The 12,866-nt window shown below is 46.2% G+C and overlaps 1 protein-coding gene across 7 annotated transcripts in view; it reads right to left on the minus strand.

Annotated features, from left to right (window-relative positions):
• CNOT1 (CCR4-NOT transcription complex subunit 1) overlaps positions 1 to 12,866 on the minus strand; it is a 2,171,110-nt gene that overhangs the window by 370,644 nt on the left and 1,787,600 nt on the right. The window lies entirely within an intron of this gene.

Genomic DNA, 12,866 nt, shown 5'->3' on the forward strand with positions numbered 1-12,866 from the left:
GGGTCGTTGGAAATTCTACTGGAAAAATGGCGGTCAGTAATGTTGCACTGTAGCAACGTACATCGATGGTCGACAAATGAGCATTTCCACAAATGTGAACATGGCCATTTGTCCACAGAGGAGGCACGGAAGAAGAAGTGGTTGATTCCTTCATCACCCACTCACAAGGCCATTGAAAAGATTGTATTTGATAAAACTATAACAAGAGATTTGAGGGGACTCACGGAATTCTGCCACACAGGAGATTTGGAGGTGTTCCACAATATGTGCCTAAAGTACAGGCCCAAAAGATTGCATTTTGGCATGGAAGGCATGATAAATCGGACTCTTCTAGCGGTCTTGGCACATAACCATAATGTTGGCCGTCAACAAAGTAGGACGACCGGAACTTTAGGGACGCTTCGCTACAATAAGGCCTTCACTAAAAGAAGTAAACAATGGGTGATCAAACCAGTGTTTGAGGATATGCAATATGAGTTTATTGAGAGACTTATCGTAGATGTCCTCGATAGGCACATACATGGAGTGGTGAACGAACCTATGCAGGGGACAACTGCATTGCCACCCAACATTGCCTCTGTTCCATGTCCACCTAAAGCAGAGCTCATTGAGAAATACACATCACGGTTTAAATGATTGTAATTTGATTGTCTGTTCTCTCGAGTCTCCTCATGTTGCAGGCCCATTGCAATTAAACCAAACAGTAATATAAATCATTTTTACAAAAATTATAGAATGTTTCCGTATTACAAACACATGGCCGACCCATAGGGACAATAAAAAAAAAGGCACGCAGACAAGATGCCCTTACACTAACTGGAGCTAACTAGAAATGTGTGCTCGCTCAAAGTGAAGGTCAGCTGCTTTGATGTTTTGCTCGGGTGGCGGAACGGCCCACGACCCAGTATAAGGTTCTATTGTGATTTGACCTCGACAGGCCGGGACCATCCTGAAAGACTAAGAAAAGATAATGAATAAAATTTCAGAAACGAAACGATGAGCCACGTTCATTAGAAGAAGTAACGTCGGCAAAGAAGGAGTGGTGTTTCGGGTCTGCCCTACACAGAGACACAATGGAAAATGCAAATATAATGTAAGTAACTTTTGATGAGTTTATACCGCAATTTCATTACTATACAGTGGCTTTAAAGACGGGTTCAGTTGTACTTGTTCGTTCTATGTGGCATATTGTTTTCTACCGCGCACTATCTTGAGGAGAAACATCTGCTTTTACTGAAGCACCTCAAAACCTTCCTCTTTGCTTCTGCTTTCTCTCTCCCTCTCCCCTGCTACAACTGGTCCACTGTCTGCGACCTCGGTCCTGGGCCCTTCCACTCTCCACCTGCACTGCCTCCCTGTCAACCCCTGCACTGGGGGACTGTCTCAGTATCCTACAGCCCCCCCTTCCCAGCACTTGTTCTGCACTTACCTTGCACTTGCCACCAGCTGGCCCTATTTATTTATTATTTTATGCTACTTACCTTGTACTCCACCCCCCCCCCCTCCCTGCCTCGCCACGCCTTTAAACACTTGTGTACACCCAGTAGCGCTGTCCTCGCTATGATTTTAATAAGGATCTGATGGTGAGACTAATTTCATTTTTTATGTTTTTAGGTACATCATTCACTACTGTCTGTGTCACGAGTACCGGACACCGGCGGACGGCTTCTACAGCCGCCAGTTGCTTCTCCGCGTGAACAACGTTACCACCCTGACCATTTTATGGGACGATCGCCAAGTACAAGTATGCCCTTACGCGGTACTAACGGTTAGATGCAACATACCTACCGTTGTGGTGGCCTAGTGCCTCGTTGTTGGAACAGCCATGCGATTATCAGTGCGACCGAAGAGCTTATTTTTATCGTAAACCAACACCCTGTGTACTGCACACGAACATCGCTTCCCTCAAGACGAACTAATTTGGATCGAGAGCAAAGAAAAATGCAAATCGCTGAATATTCTCTAAACATTTGATGTCCAATAAACGTACTTTGCCAAATGTACAATCTTGCCGTTTGCTTTTAAACCACGGTTTCACATTCCGAATTGTGGCGCTGTATTGTGAGATGCTCTAAGACCCTGTGTACAGCAAAGGACCATCGCGTTCCTCAATACGAACTTTTTGGAACATGAGCAAATAAAAATGCAAATCGCTGAATATTCTCTAAACATTTGATGTCAAATAAATGTACTTTACCACATTTACAATCTTGCGGTTTGATTTCAAAGTACAGTTTCATATTCCGAATTGTGGTGCGCTGTATTGTGAGCTGATCTGTGTTGATTTCCGGGGTCTGTGTGGAGTCGCGTAGAAGACGCCTGGGCGCGTTTGCCTACGCAGCTCAGTCACGTCACGGATAGAGGCGGGGAATATGAATGTTTTGATAAAGTCTGTTTCAGGGGCGGGGGATTTGATTTAGTGCCGCAAAGGCAGGTGAGCCAGGTCGATGCGGCGGAATGATAGGATTATCACAAAATGGAGGCTGATTTCGAGTGCGATAATGGGCGAAAAGTCGGGTAAGGTCCATAGGAAAGTTTCCTACGATCTACCGATTTATGCTTACAAACACATGGCCGACCCGTAGGGACAATAAAAAAAAAGTCCCGGAACTATCCTTTAAAGGGAGGAAAACTTACTTAGTGTAACATTAACCTAGTTCAAGGTTCTACAGATGGTTTCTTCGACCATTAAGTCTTAAGAAGCACAAGGTAACCCTAGCTAAAGGCAGTTCGGAGAGGGCTCAAAGTCTTGATAAGCAGCAGAATACAAAAGAGTTCCTGTGGATTTCTTCCAGTCACTAGCGTCATATAAGCAGCAAGTTAACTATTAACAAGGGAGACCTGTTAAGGACTCGAAGGGACACAAGAAGCGTCGTTAGGGAAAATTCTCATTCAATGGCTAATTTCCCTTACCTAGTGAGTCCCTCAGCAGCTTTGCTGGATTTCTGGATTTTATTTTTTTCCAACCTGGTAAGAGGGAGAGCTTTTCCCCCACTCTTACCTGTGTTTTGCCATGTGTATCATTTTTTTTGAGATTGTGGACTCTGGAGCACACCACTTCAGTAGCCCCACTCTTTTGTGTTACACAGCACCTTCAGTGCAGTGACACAGGGTTGTCTTAGACTTCCCACCGACTCCATTTCTGGGGCTGACTACTGTCCCCCAGAAAAGGGTAAAGGTGCCATTAACTTTACATAGTCATTTAACCACAGATCCATTACACCCCATCTTACATGGAGTATTGGAAATGGTTAATCCTTAACCCTTTTTATCTGTACCTCCTAGAGCATTGTTTTGCTCTTAACATTTAGACTTGGCTGGTGGCAGTGGTATCTACCCTAACTTTTCTACCGTGATTATACTATATAAACGTAGTATTGTTTTAGGCTATTATATTAGCCTCGAACATATACCCGCTTGACCAAATACTCTTTCTTTTGGCTCCGGTAGTGTTTATTCGCCATGTTAAAGTCCTTCTTGTGTTTTACTTTGCGCGGCAAACTAGGTTTGCCTTCTTTGTTCGTCTTTTGGTGGGCTTCTGCCAAAGAAGCCCTCCTCTAGCCTGGGTGTCTAGGTGGGCTGAATGGAGGGAGGGGTGTAGTCACACCCTGTTAGGGAGAATTATCATTCTATGGCTAATTTCCCTTACCTATAGAGTCCCCCAGCAGCTTTGCTGGATTTGAAGGGTTTGTTTTTTTCTCCTAAGAGTGAGACTCTTTTTCTCACTCTTAGGCATTCTTGCTATGCGTGTTCTAGGCAATTTTGTGTTTAATGTCTATGGGGTTTTTCTCACCTCCATAAGAACCATTTTTATTCACATGTGTTACACAGCACCCTCCGTGCAGTGACACAGGGGTGTCGTAGCGACCCCCAAACAGACTCCATACCCTGGGACTGACTACTCTCTGAGGGCATGTAAAGTCCCAATTGACTTTATTAGTCAATTTTTATGAACTAAACCAGTACAACCCATCTTACTATGGAGGTACTGGAAAGGGTTAATAGTTTTTCCCTTATGTTCATTTTCGAGAGGGTAGCGTACAGTCCCTCTCTCAAAAGTTTCTGGCTGGTGGCAGTGGTTACTACCATAAATATTCGACCGCAAATATTTTCCTATGGGATTTTCCCATTGTTTGAGGCTACGACATTTTCTGACAGCCTCTAACATACCGCCGGTGCATTTTAATATTAACTTTACTCCGGTAGGTTTTATTTGCCAGAACTTTAATATAACTTCTTTTTCGTGTCTTTCCCTAAACTCCTAACCCAGGTAGGGGATCCTTTGTTCGTCCTTTTGGCGGCTTCTGCCATGAAGCCCTTCTTTCAGCGCTGTTAGAGAGAATTCTCATACTATGGCTAATTTCCCTTACCTCTAGAGTCCCCCAGCAGCTTTGCTGGATTTGAAGGGTTTGTTTCTTTTTACCTGCTAAGAGTGAGACTCTTTTTCCCACTCTTCAGCATTTCTGCTATGTGTGTTCTAGGCTATTTTTTGTGTTTAATGCCTATGGGATTTTCTCTCCCTCATAGGAACCATCTTTATCACATGTGTTACACAGCACCCTCAGTGCAGTGACACAGGGGTGTCGTAGCGACCCCTAAACATAGACTCCATACCCTGGGACTGACTACTGTCTCCCAGGGCATGTAAAGTCCCCATTGACAATTTTTATGAACTTGACCAGTAGAAACCATCTTAGTATGGAGGTACTGGAAGTGGTTAATAGTTTTTCCCCGATGTTCATTTTCGAGGGGGTACCTTAAAGTCCCTCTCTCTAAAGTTTCTGGCTGGTGGCAGTGGTTACTATCCTAAATATTCGACTGCGAATATTTCCCTATGGGATTATCCCATTTGTTCGAGGCTACCACTTTTTCTGACAGCCTCTAACATACCGCCGGTGCATTTTAATATTAACTTTGCTCCGGTAGGTTTTATTTGCCAGAACTTTAATATAACTTCTTTCTCGTGTCTTTCTCTACGATCCTAACCCAGGTCGGGGATCCTTTGTTCCTCCGTTTGGCGGGCTTCTGCCCAGAAGCCCTCCTTCCGGTGCCACCGAGTCTGGGGTGGGTCCATTGTGTGGGAGTAGGACCCCTAGACAGGGTTGCCTCAGCAACCCATGTCGCACTCTATCCTGATAGGCTGGAGGTTCTACCGCCAAGATGACCACTCCACTGTGTGAGTGACAACTCGGCTGTATGAATGGGGATCTCTTTGCATAAAAGCAGGGTCCCGAGGACTGGAAGAGCAAGTCGTCGCCAGTGGAACTATGGAAGCGAAGAGGAGAGGAGAGAAGCCAAAGACACCTGCAACGACTAACACAACCGGTGAAGCTCTGCTGCAGCATCTCACCACTTTTTTCCACACGACGAGAGGAAATCTTCATCTGAAAGCCTTCTTCCCTTGAGCTGGTGGGGCCAACCAGTTTGCCAATCGCCTTCCCGAACCGGCTGTGGTCGAATCACCAGTGCCCTGCACTTGGAGACCGGATAGCCAAGCAGCTATCGTCCCGGACCGCGATTAAAAGGAGCGTACCTTTTAAACTTCGTTCGGCAGCACCGCGGCTGGTTTCATCCCTGGGTAGTGCACTGCCTCAAACCTTCCTCGACGATGAGAGCCTCTCTTCCTCTGCTGGATCACCCGAACTGCAGGAACTACCAGGAACAACCGCCACCGCAGGTGCCACTTCTTCATTTTAAAGGTACATTGGTCTGCCAGGCTGCCCTTTCTTCGCGGTAGTGCTAAAGGTGTTTTAAATTCTTTACCAACCTGTTGGGTTGGCTGCCCCTCTCTCTTAACATTGTCTTTCACCTTCTGCATCCACCTTTTCAAAATCGTTAATCAAAGACTTGACTGCAGCTACAAGAATATTTTGCTCCTAGGCCCTTGCTCTGTACCACTGACTCTGGCACAGGCCTACTGACTCTGGTTAAATTTGTTAAAACTGCCTTCTCTAGATTGCTCCTCAACTAGAACTGCGTTTGCGCACCTACTCTTATAACCACCCTTTCCTTTCCACTTTTAAATCTTGCGAAATGCCATTTTGCTCAGTTTTCATTTAAGTAATATCTACGCTGATGCACTGCCTTGCTTAAACTGGTTCACAAACGTATGGGAAGTGTTTCTGAATACCTTGTGCTTTACCTCCCTTGTGAGAAATTGCTAGAGTATCCCTTGTGTGTGGTTTTCACTTTGCCGTTTTGCTCAGTTTTCACTCTGGTGCACTTGGTCTACAATTTAACTAGGGAGTGTATATTTTTCTTTGACTTATTTTAACTTGCTTGATGACTGTGATACATGTGTTTTACTAGAAGTGTATAAAATAAATATCTACTTTTTTTTTACTACAAAGCTTTGGTCAGTGTTCCATAGTACTGTAGGCCTATGGTGTAAACCCTGAATACCACTCACCTCCCTCAAGTCTGACTGCTCAGCCACAGCTACCAACTAAATCTTTGTGGTACAGACCGATACCAAAGGGGATTTATTGCTCTCACCTGTAGTCCTAATCTTCTGTAGTGCTCCCTAAGGGAACTGCACAGGATTCTGCCTAACACCCCCTGCACAGGGTATCCTAGGAAAGGAAGTCGCACTTTGCCATGATTGGCTGAGGTGGTTGTGCGGGCTGGATAACCCCCCTGCTGCACGATTGACAGCCAGGGCTGTGTGAATGGGGGATTTTCGCATAAAAAGCAGGACTCTTTGGCTGGAAGTCAAAGTCGCCACTGGAACTACAAGATACTGAAGAGAAGCGGAGAAGACGGCTGCTGCAACTACCCTGTCCCGGTGAAGCCCTGCTGCAGTCCTGAGCTAGCTATCCTTCGACGACCAGAGAAGATCCAGTCCGGAGTCTTCTTCCCTTGAGCCTGGTGGGGTCAACCAGCTCATCTTCCACAGCCAGAGGATCCTCTTCGTGGTCGAAATCGCAGCACACTGCTGTAGTGGTACGGATAGCCACCTGAACAGCCTCTCCTGTTTTAAAGGAGCGCACCTTTTATTCACCGTCGCTGCTGATGGCTTCATCCCCGAGTAGTACAGGCCCCTCCCTACGTCGTCCTCGTTTCCACGACCAAAGCACCAGGAACCGTGGGTCTGGAAGAAACTACCAGGAACAACTGCCATGGCACCAGCTTCTTCCTTGAATAAGGTACTGTGCTCTGCTTCGAGGAACTAGGGTGAATCCCTTTTCTCCTCATCCAAGGCTTGCCCTTGCCTTCCCTCCTTATAACTTTTGCTTCCTCTGTTGTCAATATCCAAGTACTCCTGGCAACGTTGAATCTTGAACTGTCCGACTGATCCTCGACAACAGGAAGCCGGTTCCACTTGACACTGGCTCCTGCCTATTGACTTTTGTATTTCTGTCAGCGAGTGTTCTCTGATTTTGTCTGCCTTCACAAAAGTATTGCCTATGATTTTTGCCCCAAACTCTCTCTGGTTAGCTCGGGTGCCAAGTGTGTTTTTGCCCCGGTAATATTTCTTTCCGCGGATACACGTATCTTTCGCAAGACCGAACTGTCATTACTGTCAAAAAGTGATCGCATATGTATTCCAGGTAACGTCTTTTGTTTCACAACACCGATGTGTTAAAACATAGGGTACTTACCTTGAGTTATACTGTGCCAAGTGAATTGGTTGTTTGTAGTGTATTTGACGTGTGGTTTTTGAATTTATAGAAGTGTTGTGTTTTACAGATTGTTTAAAAATAAATGTACTTATATGTTTCACCTGAAACCTTGAATCAGTGTTTGCCTGAGTCACAGTAATTGTGGTCCCTTTGTGTAATCTCTGCTAATGCTCATATACTCTTGAGCTAAGCCTGGCTGCTCCGCTACTGCTACCACTTTAACATAGTAGTACAGGCTTGTACCAAAGGTGAACTTGTATTACCACTTGTAGTCTTAATTGTGTGTAGTGGTCCCTAAGGGCACTGCACAGGATTCTGCCCAACAAGCAGCTTGAATCAGAGTTAATAAGGGGTGACCATGGACACCAGCACTCCAACGCTCTGGAGAGCATTCTTGGAATCCGGTAAGCAATACCCTTTTCCCCACAATAACTTAGGTTAGTAGAAAATGCTGCGCGATGTTGCACCTCTGGACCAGACCTCCAGAATCCTTGGCTGATGACTGAAGGTAGGACAATGGACGGGGTTTCAACAGCAGTCTCTAGGGCGTACCTCCGGCACAACTTTCAGCAACTTCTTGGTTCACTGCAGTTTTGGCACCTTTTCTGTAGCACCAACAAAGGACACAGATTGCCCAGTCAATCTTTCCTTCCTGCAGTCCCACTCTGAGGGAGTCTGGGGGAGTTGGATCGAATCTATGGAGTGTCCTGCAAAGAGTTGGACGGATTCAGCCTTTCCACAAAGATACACACGAAATGGGCAGCAGGTCTCCTGGTATTGGGGTTTTGCAGCTCAGGAAAGTTAGGACCTCGGGAGATGGCTCAATTAAAAGGTTGTTCCCATGAGCCAAAAGGAAGGAGCCATGATCTTCAGAGCTCCTCAGAAAACGGGGGCAGGATAGCAGTAGTCACTTCACTGTGTTGCAAAGCGTCTGCAGGCATCTCTGGTAGTCTTCTTCGGTTACTGTAATTTCCAGTGGTCTACCTACTTGCTTTTCACTCCAGAAGCCTCACCTTTTATACAGTTCCAGCACATACTCCACTGCAATCGCTCCGCCTTTTACAGAAAGGAGTGTTTGGCTGTCCAATCAGGACAGCCAGCTCCCCTGTGGGAGTTGGCCCTATTCAGGCATTCTGGCAGACAAAGGACAGAGGGATGGAAAACTCAGTGGTTGAAGTGAGCGGGAGCGGTGCTCCTCTACTTTTTTTAATTAAGTTTTACAGTTCCTATACTTTTATTTTAAAAATAAACCTTTCCGGAACTGTTTCTTTTTAAAATAACAGTGTAGGAAGAGGTTGAAACTTGCACTTTCAGTGCACTGCACTGGACGTTCCCTTAAACAGCAGGCAAATGTGGTTGGGGGTTTGCATTGTGTGTGGGAGAGGGCAGGGAAATAGGGTTTGTGAGAATCGGGGCAGGCTAGCAGGGAACATAGTTCCACTACGTCTTTTCTTACACTTCGACCACTCGGAAAACTCCTTCCCCATTCTTGCCTGTCCAGACACTCTGGAGCCTATGCGGGTATACCCAAGGGTTACCGCCAAAGGCAAAACACGCACCTCCCCATCCCAGAATAGTAGAAGGGCTAACAAAGAACAACCACGCTAGTAATGGTGAAAAAAGAAGGGAGGGCCCCAAGGAGGGAACCTGGTGCAGGTGTGTAGGTTGATGAGGGGGCGTCAGATGGCGCTTCCCCCTTTTAACCGGCGGCTGATCCGGAGCCCAGGGCCTGCAGCATCCTCTTCTGGATTTCTGACACCAGCATGTGTAGGGTCGAAAGGCTGTTCAGGGAACCATTTCCCGGCTGAGCAGGCGTGGTGGGAACGATGGGACCTGCGCAGTTGTCGCCTTTGGTGTTGCCACTGTTGTCCTCGTGGACCATGTGCAGGGATTCCTGGTCTTGTCCGAGGACGAAACATCCATGTCATGGGGTACGGCCTGTGGTTGTCCTGGGACTTCATCACCCCCCCCCACCCCGTACAACCCCAACAGAAGCGGACTCTTAGTGCTTGGCCTTGTCTTGGACCCCATGAATGGAGTGCCTTCACAGGACTTGGAAGTCGATTCTTGGGACCGGCCGGTCCTGGGTGAGGCATGACCCTGCTTGGGGCACGAGGCATAGGCCTTGGCGCTTAGACATGTCACCAGTTAACTGTATCGATCCTTCATCGTTCTCTTGGAGAATCGGAGGCAGATCTCGCAATCTCCTTTGTGGTCCGGATGAAGGCAGTATAGGCATTGAAGGCATTTGTCCTCCACAAACACGTTCCGCAGTCGGCATATAGTGCAGATCTTGAAAAGGGACCTTCCCTTTCTTTTCCTCCGTCATGGTCTGAGGCGCAGAGTAGACCCGATGGCCTTCTGGAAACTGATGAAAACTTGACGATCCTTGCCCTTGAGGGGCGCTGAAATTCACCAAAGGATCAACGGTTGTTGGCAGATGGAGAGAAGAGCATGCAGGCTCTTTTTGACAAAAAGAGGACTTTTCTGCGAAAACAGTGGAATAGCTCAGAGAGCAAAACTTGAGGCCTCCCAACACTTGAACGTGCGGTAAAAATCTGAAGATGGCTGCCAGAGGAGGGGCTTAGGGAGAGGGAAGTCATTGGCTGGGAGCAGTATGACCCATAGTACAGTGATTGGTTTAGAGGAGAAATACAGCTAGCTTGTAAGTGAAAGTGAAACCTTTACCGAGGATTCACGAGTGCTAGGGAGAATTCTCAGAAATGTGCCAATTCCCTTCTAGAGATCCCCATCTCCTTTTTCACACTCCTGAATTTTTGTTTGATTTGTACCTGGTGTTTTTCATTTTGGAGTCTGACAAACTCCATAGGCACCATCTTTTTACATTGTGACGCACAGCACCCTCAGTACAGTGGCACAGACAAATCCTTTGGATTTCTGCTAAGGTTTAAATATCTTCTCTTGGACAACCCACTGTTTCCAAGTGTAGTAAAGTGAAATCGACTACTTTTTCCTTTTGTAGACCCAGCACACACTAATTTACATAGAGTGCTGGAGGGGCTACTTATTATCCCCTTTGTCTACCTTCTCATGTAACATTTTAATGTTACACTTTCTACAATTAATGGCTGGTGGCAGTGGCTTACTTTTTAATACCATTGAGTTTTACCGCATACTGAATCCCCAGCTGCAGTATTGCACCCATGGGGCCCATTTTGTCAAAATGGCCCTGGTCATCTTTTTTTGCCATTTCTTGCAAGGTCCTTCTTGAGATTTATCCAGGTTTGGTCCCTTGGTTAGTTTTGTCTTTGGCGGGGTTCACTGGCGACGCCGGCCTCTGGCTCCAGCGTGTCTGGCAGTGCAGGAAGCAACGGAGGTTCCTGAAACTCCCTGTGCTTAGTTTCCTTGGTTACAGGAATGCACCCGAAGGTGATTGGCTGGCTGTCCTTGAAGGACAGCCACCCTGCGGTCTGAGTGACAGCTAGGCTGCGAATGAATAGGAACGACTTGCATAAAAGGCAAGGTCTTTTGCAAGGAAGGCAGAGTCGACCAATGGATGAAGGAACCAAAGAAGAAAGCGAAGAAGCTTGCTGTAACCTCCTGGACAGTTGATTTGCACAGTGAAGCCCTGCTGCATTGCTGAAGGTCCAAATTTCGAAACAACTGCAAGGACTTTTCCCTTTGGGTTGGTGGGACCAACCAGCCCTAAAACGAACTCGACTGGAACCACTCTCTCTGCTGACTGTACTTCATTGCTGCTGCAGGAACCGAGTGCCGGGAGACAGGAATACAATAATCGAGTGCATCGCCTTGAAGACAGACACAAGCACCAAGAAGATCCTCCAGACTCCCTCGTAGCAGGGCTGACCAAGCCTGATCCACCCCAACAGAGTGCTGGATCCCAGAAGCAAGGAAAGTCCACAAGGTGTTCAAATACCACAGTGGTGCTATTTGCGAAGTGCTGCTGATCTGAATTGTGCCTATTGTTGCTGCCAACCTTCAAACCTTAGTGCAGGAGTCCTTAGAAGTTGTTGGGAAGGAGCTAGTGCTTTTCTTCATTCCCAAGCGCTTTAGAATTAGGCAAGACTTCTGTTAACTATTTTCTAAGCACACAGAGTCCAAGGGGGAGGAGGGTCACTAAACGAAGCCAGTTCGGATTTAAATAGAAGGTGCAAATAACTATTTTAGATGAATATATTTGTTAAACTGTTAAATTGTAGTTCGCTTTTCTGAAAGCACACAGTGAATGCAGCCTGTGCTAAAAACACTACAGGCACTGCCGTAGGGTTAGCTAAGGCTTGCAGAGAGCACAAGCTAACTGAGAAGTTGTTCCCCGTCCATCAAAACACACAGGAAGGTTGGGGCTCATGTACACAGTGTAACAGTATGGTAAACTAAGTTTTAAGGAGAATTACTGGTCCAGATAAAATAGACTATTGAGTGAAGTGTTGGGAGCATGCCGGGAAGGTGTGTATATATATGAATGTTTGGAACATAGACAATTATGCTAAATAGGAGCTACAATGTATTCCTGCAGAGGAATCAGTATGTTAAGTAGGTTGGTCTAAATGTAAAAGTGGCCATGCAAGAAGGAAGATTGCAGAATTGTAGAAAGTTGGTAAAACTATCTTCTGGGACAAATGGAAGCCAGACTATTTTTGGCAGAAATGAAGGTCTTACTTTAACAATAACCTTATCCTTACAGAAGATCGTATATGTGGGTTTACAAGACAGTGCTTTCAAGTCGCTCACCGTGCAGGCAGATGTAATTCCAAATGTTTAGTTTTAATAGTCTTAATCAAAATGAACATGGGTTCAAAAGGAATGCCTGTTAAGAATTTTAATATACGGTTTAAATCCCAAACAGGGACCTGAAGGGAGTAGGAAGAAACACATTAAAATCTCTTTTAAATGACTCACTAAAGTATGAGGTTTCCTCTGATAAAGCTTGAAAATCGAAAGTTCTGCCAGAGAACTCTGCAATGGCAACCAAGACCAGTCTCAACTGAGAAAAAGTAAGGCTACCCAACAAGAGGGAAGTCCTCTTAGGTTTACAGTACCTTTGGTTAGAAAAAATGGTTCCAGCTGGCTTCTGTCCCTGTGTGGCTCTGCATATCCTGATGTTCCCGGGTCTTAGTCGTGGGGACAAGAGGGAGGATGTCTGGGCACTTCTGCAACACAATGGGAAGGTCAGCGGCAGTAAAGATCAAATTCAGAAGCACCTCGCGGTTTCAGCTCCCCGCGTCTACAGCAAATCGCACCACTGCAGTTCTCGGATACAAC

The sequence above is a fragment of the Ambystoma mexicanum genome, chromosome 1p, assembly GCF_040938575.1.
Source record: "Ambystoma mexicanum isolate Mex_15411 chromosome 1p, UKY_AmexF1_1, whole genome shotgun sequence".
Classification (NCBI taxonomy): domain Eukaryota; kingdom Metazoa; phylum Chordata; class Amphibia; order Caudata; family Ambystomatidae; genus Ambystoma; species Ambystoma mexicanum.